Genomic DNA, 13,043 nt, shown 5'->3' with positions numbered 1-13,043 from the left:
AGGGGGATGTCATGAGCCAAAGTTAGGAGGAACTCCCTGTACTTCTGTGGCACTACCACCCTCCTGGTGGCTCCAGGAGTGGGGTTTCTTGCCTCAGCATACAGTAATCCCTCTTCCCAATAAGCTCTGTGGGTACCACTGACATCTCCCCTGGCTTCTGAAACAGCTTGCTGCCTCAGGCTTTCAAGAGTGGGACAGTCTCGCTGACCCTGGCACAGCTCTTCCCTAGAGGGTCCCCCTGGGCCCAAGAGTTCAACCTGGTAAGGGTCAAGCTCCATGGACTCAGTTCCCTCAGGGGTATCCAAATCCTCTCCCTGGGGAGGGGGGTCCTGAATGGTTTGCTGTGTAGAAGCTGGTTCCCCAGTCTTCTTTCCTTTTCTCTTGGTTGGCTGGGCCATTATTCCAGGCTCCAGACCTACTTTTTCACCCTTCCTCTTGCTCTGTGCTCTGGTTTGCACACACACCAATTCAGGGATGCCCAGCATGGCTGCATGGGCCTTCAGTTCAACTTTAGCCCAGGCTGAGGTTTCCAGATAATTTCCAAGCAGACAGGCAGCTGGCAACTTTGGAGAGACCACTACCTGCTTCAGGCCAGTAACCCCCCCCCCCCCCAGCCTAATGTTACCATGGCCATGGGATGACTAGTGGTGACACTGTCAGCGTTGGTGACTGGGTAAGACTTCCCAATCAAGTATTGCTCAGGGGAAACCAGTGTGTCTTTCACCATAGTGACACTGGCACTTGTATCCCTCAGAGCTTCTACCCTAGTTCCATTTACCCAGGGGTACTGCAAGTATTTCTTTAAGTTGGGTGGCCACACAGCTACAGTGGCAAACTCCACTTCTCCCAAGGAGACTAGACTGACTTCAGTGTGTTCCCAGATTTGCTCAGGGTACACCTCTGATCCCATTTGTATGCTTGCTGCCCCAGGAGTAGCTGTACTGGGTGCCTTAGGGGCTTTGTTTTGGGGGCAAGCTACAGTTAAGTGTCCTTGCTTCTTGCAGGTATTACACCAGGCCTTTAAGGGATCAAAGTTCTTCCCCCTATATGGTTGGGGCACATAGGGAGTAGTTTGGGTCCCACCCACCTGAACAGGTTTTGGGGCCCTTTGGAAGACTCAAACTTTTTATCTTGGGGATTCTCACCACCTTTCCCCTGGGAAGATTGTGGGACCACTTTCTTTTGGTCACCCCCAGTGGTTGTCTTAGTCACCCTAGTCTTGACCCAGTGGTCTGCCTTCTTTCCCAATTCTTGGGGAGAAATTAGACCTAGGTCTACCAAATGCTGATGCAACTTTTCATTTGTGCAGTTACTCAAAATATGTTCCTTCATGAATAAATTGTACAATCCATTCAAATCCTGCACACCATGTCCAGCTAACCAACCATCCAGTGTCTTCACTGGGAAATCTACAAAATCAATCCAGGACTGGGTCTGGGTTTTGTGAGCCCCCCTGAATCTAATTCTATACTCCTCAGTGGTGAATCCAAATCCCTCAATCAGAGCTTTCTTCATGAGGTCATAGGATCCTGCCTCTGGTCCAGAAAGGGTCAGAAGCCTGTCTCTGCAGTTACCAGAGAACAGTTCCCACAGGAGTGCCCCCCAGAGAGGTTTCTTCACTTTTCTGATATCACAAGCCCTCTCAAAGGCTGTGAACCATTTGGTGATATCATCACCTTCCTCAAATTTAGGGACAATCCCTTTGGGGATTTTAAGGTCAGAAGTTTCCTCCCTATCCTTATTTTTATTATTGCTGCCACCATTGATGGATGCTAAACCCATCTCTCTCCTTTCTTTTTCTAGAGCCAGGAGCCTGGACTCTAGCTCTAATCTTTTGGCCAGCCTCACAAGGCTGTCCTCTTCACTGGTGGGTTCCCCAGTGTTCTCTCTGGGACCAGAGCCACCTGTGTAGTCTCTAGGTTCCCAGATGGTAAACCTTGGATTGGAGGGTATGGGTGCCCTCTCCTCCCTAGGGAATAGCATGGGGGGGTTGTTGTCAACTTCCTCTGCTTCCCTTTCCTCATCTGACTGGCCATCACCATGTTCAGATGGGTGGTCCTTAGCATACTCAGCCAAGAGCTCCTGGAGCCCTAGTTTGGTTGGATGCAGGCCCATTTGTAAATTTTTAAGTTTGCATAAGGACCTCAATTCCTTGAAAGACAAGTGTAAGTAAGGTGTGAGGTCGAGCTCCTCCACCAGGTCCATGTTATTATTATGACTAATAGCTGGGTTTGTTTGAGACATTCTAACCTGACAGTTCTAACCCTCTACCCTGACTATAGTGACTTTTATTTTTCTAAAATTCTAATGGGACTTAAGCAAGGCCCTAGCAAGACTTTTAGTAATTTTGGAAAGACCAATCAGAATTCTAAAGGCAATTTTTAGGAGTTCTGCCGTGTGGTCAGATGGTAACCAAGTAGTCCAACAAATGCAAGTTTGTATCCCACCGCTGATCCACCAATGTGAGAAAGTGGCTCTGTATATACTGTTCCTTAATAGGTACAGGGTGTACAGAGTCCACAGACCCCAAGGGTTTAACAGAGGTTAAAGTTAGATATAACCTTACTCTCCAAAGTGGTAGCCTGGTCGAGCAGTAAGGCAGTATCAGAGGACGTGTAAAGCATTTGTTGTACACACTCAGTCAGCAAATAGTTCCACACACTCAATGACTGAACTCTGGGCCAATGGTTTGTATATAAAAAATATATGCTTGTTTTATTTTAGAACCAACACTTGGAATTAAAATATACTTTCTCGACAGGAGATGTTTCATAAAAATACTTTTGTATATGCAATTGACTTTTTAGTAAACAGTTACAATTAGTTGCAGTAGGCAACTCTATTTCTAAACACAATACATTGAGCTCAATGATAAATTCAGATTATATGCTACAGATTACTTTGTAGATTACTTTTGTAATTCCAGGCTTGGATCCTAGATCCAGTCCTGGGTCAGTTCTCAGAATCAGCTGTTAAAAGTCGACTTTGGTACTGTAATGATTTTTAACTAATATTTAGCTATTTCAAAAGTGAGCACTTCGAAAATATTTCAGAGCAAACAATCAATGATTCCCTACGGAAGGAAATGTAGGTTACAGGTACAGTAGGTTATCGTTACTTTTGTAATCCAGTACTGGGTGTCTGGACTCAGTACTGGGACATTTATCCAAAACAGGTAAGTAATTACGTTTTCAGATGTTATACGATTTTTGAGGAATATTTAGAAATTGCAGAAATCAACACTTAGAAGAAATTTCACAGAAAAGCAGTCAATGGTTTCCTATGGAAGAAAAATGAGTTAAAGGTAAGTATAGTTGTGGGTACTTTTCAGAGTCAGTGCTGGGCACCAAGATCCAGCACTGGGAGCTCACCTAAGAGCAGGGGAGTAAATTCGTTTTTGGTACTCGGCTGATTTTTGGTGAATATTTTGAGTTTTGAAAAGTTCACACTTAGAAGAATTTCCAAGAAGAAGCCAGTCAATGTTACCCTATGAGGAAAATGAAGTTAGCGGTTTAAGGGTAAGTACTCGACTGGCAGAGTTGAAGTTCTGGGTATAGACCCAGGGGTCCCCCAGTGTCAGGTAGGTACAGTCAGTACTCACCCTCAGCGGTTTCAGGACGGCCGGGTGCAGAGAGAGTTAGGCCCAATGTTATCCTATGAAGGATAGGGGGGCCTGGGTTGGTGGCTGCTGTCGGGCAAGCCACGCGGCTGTGGGAGCTGGGCTCCTGGTCACTTACTCAGGGCAAGTGGGGAAGTGGGTTAGAGTAGAGTTTTCACTGCCAGGGCCACTCGGGCGGCTGGCTGCAGGGTGCTTTTGAGCCGTCGGGCGCTCAATTGATTTCTATGGGAAATCTCCGGTTTGGAAAAAGACTGCAGGCTCGGGGACGAGGACTCTTCGGGTGCCACCACCACTTCGAGGGGTAAGTTGGATAGTTGGAGGATAGGTAGGTACCCCGGGATTGGGCAAAGAGGGCCGTGGGGCGCCGGGTGCAGGGGTGCCTTTTGATGTCGGAAATCTTACCCTCTTGTTGATCGCGGTTGGGGTGGCACTCTGTTCTGAGGCTGCAAGCTTCTTCAGGATAGTCGAGGGGGGTCCTTGGGTGCCGGACTCGGGGTCACAGTCGCCGTGGGGTCGTCCTCGTGGGTTTAGTTCACTCCGGCCAGGCTTGGCGGGTGCAGAGTGGGCTGGGATCGCGGTTCCGTGCTGCCAGGGGTGAAAGGTAGGTTCTGAGTAGAGCCTCTACTCATGAGAGTCCCAGGGGATTAGAGTTCAAAGGCAGCCAGGTCCTCCGGGGTTTCTGAGGTTGCTGGCCACAAGAGATGCCGGGTTTGGAGCAGGAGCAAGTCCGAGGTCGACAGGCCGGTAGGGCTGGGGCCAAAGCAGTTGGTGTCTCCCTCTCCTTTGCAGCTGCGGGGCAGGTCTTCTTTTCTTCTCGCTCTTCTTGTAGTTTCGGAATCTGGAATCTGGGGAAGGAAGGTTCAGGGTGCCCCTAAATACTAGATTTAGGGGCGTTACAGGTAGGTGAAGGCCAGGGACCAATGGGTCCTTGTCCTGGGGTGGGTACACCCCCTATCCTGCCCCTCTCCTGTGGGAGGGGGGCAGTAGCCTAATCCTGATAGGGTAGGGCCTCCCATCTTCAAGATGGCGAGAACCCAGAGATGTGCTTCACCTCGCCTCCCCCACCTGAGGGGTGGGGTTGGCAGGCTGGCACATCCCCTGTCCTTGTATGGGGTTTCCGGCCAAGCTTCCCGCCAGAGTGGGGGGTTGCAGTGGCCTGGGGAAACTCCTAGAGGCGGCAGGCCTTTGAAGCTTCCCTTTGCTCATCCTGGGGGAGGAGATCTATCACCTCACCCAGGATGTGCATTGTTGCAGGCCCGGGAGAGCAGGGGCTCTCCCACCCAGGGGTCCAGCAACGTGTCTGCTGTGTGGCAGCCTGGGCAGCCTCAGAGCAGACGTGGATTGTAGGTTAGTTGTAGGAGGGCATCTCTAATATGCCCTCTGGGGTGCTTGGTACATTAAATCTCACACTGGCATCAGTGTGGGTTTAATGTGCTGAGAAGTTTGATACCAAACTTCCCAGTCTTTAGTGTTGCCATTATGGTGCTGTGGAGCTCGTGTTTGACGAGCTCTGAGGACCATGTACTCCTAAATGGCAGCACTGCACTTACAGTGCCCGGGAATGGACCTGGGTACTGTAGGGGCACAGGGCTCCTGCTCCTGTGCCCACACCATGGGCATAAGGCACCCAGCCAGAGGGGTGACTGACATATGCCTTGGCAGTGTGGGTGTTGGGCATGGCACACAGGGATGTGGGCCATGTCGACTCTTCATTTTGTCCTGCACCCAGACACTCAGCCTGCAAAGGCAGTGTGTGTGTGTAAGGGTACAGGGCCCCTAAGGGTGGCACAATGAGTGCTGCAGCCCTTAGGGGTCTTCCCTGGTCACAAGGCCCTGGGTACCTAGGGTACCATTTACTAGGGGCTGACATGTGGCCAGGGTTTGCCAATTTGGAGTTTGTGTGTTTAAGGAAGGAACATAGGCCCTGGACACCTGATTGGCAGGAGTCCAGGGTACACTCAGTCAAAGTACATTCAGCAATTTAGCAAAAAGTGGGGGCATACCATGCAAGAAAGAGGGCACTTTCTCACAACTAACTAAGGGGACCCACCTATGGAAGAGTTTGGAAAGAGGGGTGGCTACACCCGTTTCCTTTGTCCAGTTTCACGCCACCTGCAACCGGTTTGAGCTGGACTATACACAGGGACACCAAATGTGCCCCCAGTGCAGGACTTTAAAGCACTCCTGGAGTGGTCCCACCCAGCCCTAATCCACTAAGGACTGCCTGGAAGGTGGTAATACCTCCCTGTGACAGGAAACCTATTGTCCAGGCCTCCCCTGCCGGAGGTTCGATCAGCAGCAGGAGGTCAGACTTGTGTCTGTGGCTCCAGCATCCATTTTGTAATGCCAAGGCTCCTTTAAGCTAGTACCGGGTATACCGGGGCTGTCATGTCTCTCCCTCTAGAAGGGTGGGATCATACTCCCACACCAGTTACTGGTGTGGGGGTATGATTCCAAGGTATTACTCTCCCACTCTCCTACACACAGCACATCATACTTCTGCACATCAGAGCACAGAACTGCACATCACAGTGTTGTACACAAGAGCATGTGACTGCACGTTAGAGCACTGTACATCACAGCTCTATATGTCAGAGCACTGCACATCACAGTGCTAAATATAAAAGCATGTGACAGCATGTCAGAGCACTGAACATCACAGTGCTACACATAAGAGTGTGTGTCTGCATTTCAGAGTACTGCACATCACAGCTATGCACCTCAGAGCACAGCCCTGCTTATCACAGTGCTGGATGCAAGAGCATGCAACTTCTCATCAGAGCACAGCACTGCACATGGCAGCACTGCACACAAGAGTGTGTGACTGCACATCAGAGAACTCCACTGCACATTAGAGAGCTGCTCATGAGAGTGTGTGACTGCACGTCTGAACACTGTGCTGAACACCACAGTTCTGCACGCAAGAGCATGTGACTACACCTCACAGCATAGCACTGCACATTACAACACTATACATCACCGCACATCAGAGCACAGCAATGCACGCAAGAGTGTGTAACTATACGTCAGAGCACTGCATTGTATATCAGAGGCACTGCACACAAGAGCATCTGACTGTACATCAGAGCACAGCGCTGCACATCACTGCACTGCACAAGGGAGCATGTGGCTGCACTTCAGAGCACTGCACTGAACATCAGATCACTGCATGTTCAGAGCATAGCACTGCACGTCAGAGCGTGTGACAACATGTCAGAGTACTGCACTGCATGCAGGAGCATATCACTGTCCGCTGAGCACAGCCCTGCACAATACACTGTATGAATGAAAATGTTACTGCACATCAGATCACTGCACTGCACATCACAGTGCTGCACATCAGAGTACAGCACTGCACATCACAGTGCTGTACATCAGAGCACAGCTCTACACATGAGTGTCACTGCACTTAAGAGCACTGCAATGCACATTACTGCAAGTGAAAGCGTTTCACTGCACATCCCATTGTGGCACATGAGGGCATGTTACTGCACGTCAGATCATAGCACAGTACAGCATTGCATGTCAGAGAGTGTAACTGCACGTTAGAGCACAGCACTACACATCACAGCGCTGCATTTCAGAGCACTGCACTGCACATCTTTTACTATTTCTTTGAACATACAATTTTTTATCACATATATATATTTATCGTGATTGACAGAAACTAAATACAGCACACCAACAAAAAAATGTATCAAAAATATATATGAATTTATTTCTATTTTTGATTTTATAATGATCAAATAAAATTCACTGCAAACTCATTTCAATAACGGGCTGTCTAACATAAACCACAAAAACACAATAACAATTCAAAACAAATGCAATAAGTGACTGGGGTGACAAAAAGGGTGAAAGTAAATAACATGTCAAATTCAAACATATCGGACAGACCCCTGTTCGCCTATGAAAGAAACAAAAATCTTATGGAGTTACTCAAGCCACAGAAATCTCCTGATGTAGCATTGGCATACAAAGGCACTGTGCCTTGTCACAACTGTGGCAATTGTAACAATATCATCAAGGGGCATATCACTCAGCATCCGACACGTGGGTTTAACATCAAGCTTTATGTAACAGCAACGTGTGATTCGAAAAATCTTGTATACATGCTGAAGTGTCCTTGCGGCTTGGCATACATTGGTAAAACCGAAAGAAAAATCAAAATCCGTTTGAACGAACACAAGAGTAATATCCGCAACAAAAATGCCAAATCCGCCGTAGCAATGTATTTCAATGACTACAAACATAACATCAGCCAATTAAGGTTCTTGGTATGCGAAATAGTACCAATTAAAGAAGGCAGAGGCAACCGAAAATTCTTACTCCAAAGAGAGACTGCTTGGATTTATCGAATGAACACACTGGTACCTCACGGATTCAATGACCGCGTTGAATTTAGTTGCTTTATGTAAAGCACCTCAGTTCTATGTACTTGAATCTGGTTCCTTTCAAATTTACTCTTCATTCTGTTCCTACTTTTACAATGATTACCTGCTCTTACTTGACCTACTCGTTTTTACTATATTAGGTTTCATCACCCTTACTTTTATTTTTCACTTTATCTTTATCTTCACTGTGTCTTCTCTTTTTCAATCTTTTTTTACTGTCATCTCTTTTTTACTGTAATTTTTTAATGCAACTTTATTGTAATTTTTCAATAACAGTCGTTACCCTGATTGTGATTTTTTCCTTGTTCACTATTCTCTGTACAAATCAATGTCGTTATTATTTTTTTCACTTTTCAACCACAACAGTTCTATTTTGTCAATTTCGTTTATCGATACGATTGTCTTCACTATTCTACCGTTATTGTTATTGCGTTCACCTTTTTAATATGGCCGCCAAAGGAACGGTTCTTTACACACGCCCCTTTTCTTTACACACCTCCTTCTTCACTGTTTATAACTATCGGCTTCAATGTCCGTCACGTAATCGTTTTCTCCAACGGGAGCATGCTGGACGCTCTCTTTGGTCTGGTGCAGGTACGTTTTCTTCAACTTTATCACTGACATTATTTCCCTCACGTGGGGTTTAATTTATAGGACGGCAGGGGTTAAACTTTGCACACTTTCGATGTTAATACAACCACTACGTCTGACAGTCACCGAGTCGATACCACAACGGATCGGGATTCTCTCACGGGTTGAGGCTCGCCTATTTTTTCATCATCTTTTTTTTCATCATCTTTTAATTTCTTGTTCACTATTCAGCTTAATTCCATTAATCACTTATGACTTTTTACTTTTTTCTAATCACACACGATCGTAAAGCATGATCAACAGTCATCTTTAAATTGACAATTATTTTCGCTTCGATTTACTCCTATTTTATTACATTTTTCAAGATTCCTCCTGACGAAGGGTATCTCATACCCGAAATGCATTGGGGCTAATCCTTCAGTTGTGGTTTTTGAACACGTTGAACCATTGGAATGTTTACACTATTGAGATCCTCATGAATACAATGAAGATCATCTTCTAGTGGATAAAAATAAAAATACAAATTCTACTTCTTTGAAATACATTGAATCATTCGCGACGTACTCGCGACTTATAGGCTGTGCTACAGGAGGGACACCACACTTGGTCGAGTGGTGCAATTAGCTCTAGGATTCTTTCGCCTTGGTTTAGGGGACGACTCCTCCCAGCACGCCTTGAATCTCCAGATTACAGCGTAATTGTGGCACAACTTAGGTGTGCATGGTAAATAACATTAAACATAAAAAGACGACATAAATTCTCTGTCCTTCTCAGGTCTTTCACTATAACATGCACTGTCTACTTGATTAATAGTTATAGTGAGCCTGGTCATGAGACCGTATCACGTCGACGTTTCGACCCTGTGGAAAAATGTGTGTGTAGATACATCAAGTGGGGTCTTCCTCAGGACAAAGCAGCGTAATGACAGCCCTCGCTGTTCAATAAGCCAATGCAAACAGCACGCTCCACCGAGCCTGGATGGAGCATGACCGAGGGTGGAGAGAATACTCTTATATGTCCTCACCAAACAAAAGTTCATCAATATGTCATAGCAATAATGTTCCAGCCATGGGGACACGAAGTTTGATATTGAAGAAGTACAGGATTTGCAGGCCACTATAAAGTAATTTGAAAAAGTGACCCAACTCAGGAATAGGAGAAGCAAGGAGCAATTTGAATTGCCATTTCGGTCCCCCCCGCCCCCTCCCCGCTGAGGTCGTTTGAATATGACCAGTGGGGGACGTTGTTGAAAATTAGTTGGTGTCAATTCTCAGGCATCTCTCAGTCTCTGACATCCTGAGTACAGTGTGGGTGAGTCCCCCCTTATGAGGCTCCCCCACAGTAAAAGCTCGACAATTAGGTGCTCAAAAGCGAAAAATACGGACGGCCCATAGTGTCAGAATCACCTTCTAACACAATGTCAATAACAGGTCCCCCCGGGTTGTATTTGTGTAATAATGGGTTCACCCAGGTTGCCGGCACTTTGGGTACAGCATGCAGACCCACCAAGCTGTAACTGCACTTTTGCCAACTAATCCTCAGTATATCAGAAGTGATCAATACAGCCAGACTACTCATCGCGCTCTCTTATCTGCTTCTATCTCTGTCCTTCTCTTTTCTCTAATCTCTCTTCTCGACAGTATACAGGGAGTGGCCTTATTGGCCAACGAGAAATGCTTTTCCCTCACGATTCATTATAAATGTATAACCTTGCCTTCCTACAACTCAAGATAGTTATGAAAACCCTGTTACTGTCTCTTTGTATGCTCTATATAAAATCAATAAAGAATTTTGAAATAAAAAGAAAAATATGCGATGTATGGTTGCATGGATGGAGTCGCCAGGGCCATGTAGTGTGCTTGGACCGTTGGTTTCTTCAATTCTATTATAGTCCTTGTTTTGCCCAGATAGCGCATACAGCTAGCTTTTAGATCTTTCCTAGACACGTTACACATGGTATGTGGATCTTTATAGTATTCGGGGTGGCCTAGTTTAAACAAAAACATTTTAACATATGCTAACCATCTTATATGTTTGACCCCGTCGATCACCAAAAAGATTAAGTGACCCAATTAGCTAAAGGATTGGCAGGAATGAAGAAATGGCAGCTGGCATGTCCCTGGGCATGGCATTTGCAGCCACCCTTCCGCTGACCGAGACCAGAAAATGCTGGTTAGACCACTATACCACGCATGTGGCAACTCTAACTCACTATTTAACTGATTGACCCTACTTCTGCGGTACCCAGTGACACATGTGGGTTGCTCATTTAAACAAATTTTATAAAACCACCAAAGAGACTGAAAGAGAGGTGAAGGGGTGCCTACTGCTATATTAAGCAGAGGAAGACATTTTCAGCTCTTCAGCAAGCTACCTAACGCTGGGGGTGAGCATGAACATGACAAAGTGTCCCAAATACTAAGGGTGGGCATAACTCGTGGAGTTTTACTCTGCGGAATTCCACAGAGTTTCCTAAAAACTAAGTGAAGTCTGCGGAGGTCCACGAGCTGTGGAATTCTGGTCCATTGTGCTGCTCATGCTGATTTACAGCACCAGGACCTTATGCTGCGCTGCAAAATCAGCGCACTGTACCATTTGGCACGCCAGAGGTCACTGTAAGTGAGTAAGTAAAGTTTATTGTTTAGTTAATTAAAACCATAACAATTTTACTGCATATGTCAACTATAACTAAAAGCAGAAATTTAAAATCAATTCATCAGCCCAATATATCAACAATGTAATATCTCACAGTTATAAAATCTTCAATTGACAATAAATACTCTCTAAATCCTATAAAGTGGTATCTAAAACATGTAAAACCACTGTTTAGATCAGGTACAGGCAGGTGAAAAACCATCAATTAACAGGTAGCGAACGTATTAGCTACATTTCCGGCAAAAATTGGTTATAATTAGATATAGGAGTCTCTAAGTCTGGGTTTCAGCAGTCATCGACCCTGAGCAGCTCGTGTTTGTTTGCTGCCCGGCAATTGTGACTGTGGACTGCACAGAGTGCCCTCCTTAAGATGATTGATCGTATAGATCAGTTGCTGCTGGCGTTGTCCCTTCAGTGAGTGGACCCTCTCGTTGGGGCTTCAACTTCACAGCCTGATCGTGCATGTGAAGGAACTTGACCAGTTTGCAGTTCATCTGAGGATAAAGATGGATCAAGCCCTTAGATAACAGCAGTCCGGCAGGATCGTACTCCTCTATCCAGGAAGGCTTTCCTTAATAAAGTGACACGTGCTGGATAAAGTTTCTGGCGGATACACATCAGGTGGATAAGATCTTCTTTTTGATTGCAACACAGGCGACACATTTTTGACTCAGTGCTTTTCCACCTCGGAGCACCTGAAACAGAGTGATATTTTCCAAAGCGCAATGCCATTAGCTATTTTTTTTTAATGGACCGAAAAAGTTAGATCTAAGTAGGCCGCCGGTTTAAGGACTTTATTGTTGTTGAGTACTGTCCAGGAATGGGATGTCTGGCTAAAAATGCTTTTATCTAGTAATAGAGAGTGGAGTTTTGCGGCTTTGTTAAGTGTATAACTTAAATGTTGAAAAGGGCAGATTTTTGTTCTAGAGATCCAAAGTGCAAGTGGTTTTAAGTGTATTGTGCAAAAAGTGCGTATATGATGATTTATTCACTTTCTCCAGTTCTAACCACAGTGTCTTATTCAGGCTAGAGTTCTCCGTGTTTTGTTTTCTGCGATACCAATCCTTTATCGATGAATAGAGTCTGCCCAAAGTCTCGTTCATTTAGCCAAATTCCAGACGCATTTGTGCCGGCGAAGCAGTTTGACGGAGCTGAAAAACCTTTTTAAAGATGCTGGTTGTTAGGTTATTAAGAAGACTTGAGACTTTTCCTTGCAGGGCTGTGCTCTCATATGTTAAAGTTGGAAGTGTTTTGGCTGTTATTAACGAAATCAGTGGCTTGAATGATGGGCCCTCCAGTTTTAATGCCAATGACTTATAAGCAAAAGTTAATGCGTTTGCCCGCTGAGCCATGTAGTTTTTCTGTTCATGGTGAGTTTGTTTATTATCAATGTAAAAACACAGGTATTTATAGCTAGGCACATTCTCCAGTGGTTTGCCTTCGAGCAAGATGTTATACGGATGAGCTGGCCAGTTACTGATAAGCATTGTTTTTGTTATATTGATTTCTAACTTATTCACTGTTAGAAATTCTACAAGTTCAGTTAGTAAACTGGTTTGACCAATCTTAGTTAGACTGAGTAAGTCGATGTCGTCAGCATAGGCAAGGTGCTAAAGGGATATGGTACCAAGATGCGGGGAATGGGAATTAATTTATTTATTTTACGGAGTTTTAAATAGCGCGAACTTGACCCCAAGGTGTCGGGTACCAGAGCGCTTTACATAGCACCAGTTGCGTTACATGAGGACACATTCATTTTTGTTAGGCACTTAATTGTGTTAAGT

The sequence above is a fragment of the Triturus cristatus genome, chromosome 1_1 (assembly GCF_964204655.1).
Source record: "Triturus cristatus chromosome 1_1, aTriCri1.1, whole genome shotgun sequence".
NCBI classification, from domain to species: Eukaryota; Metazoa; Chordata; class Amphibia; order Caudata; family Salamandridae; genus Triturus; species Triturus cristatus.
This window is presented reverse-complemented; position numbering follows the sequence as displayed.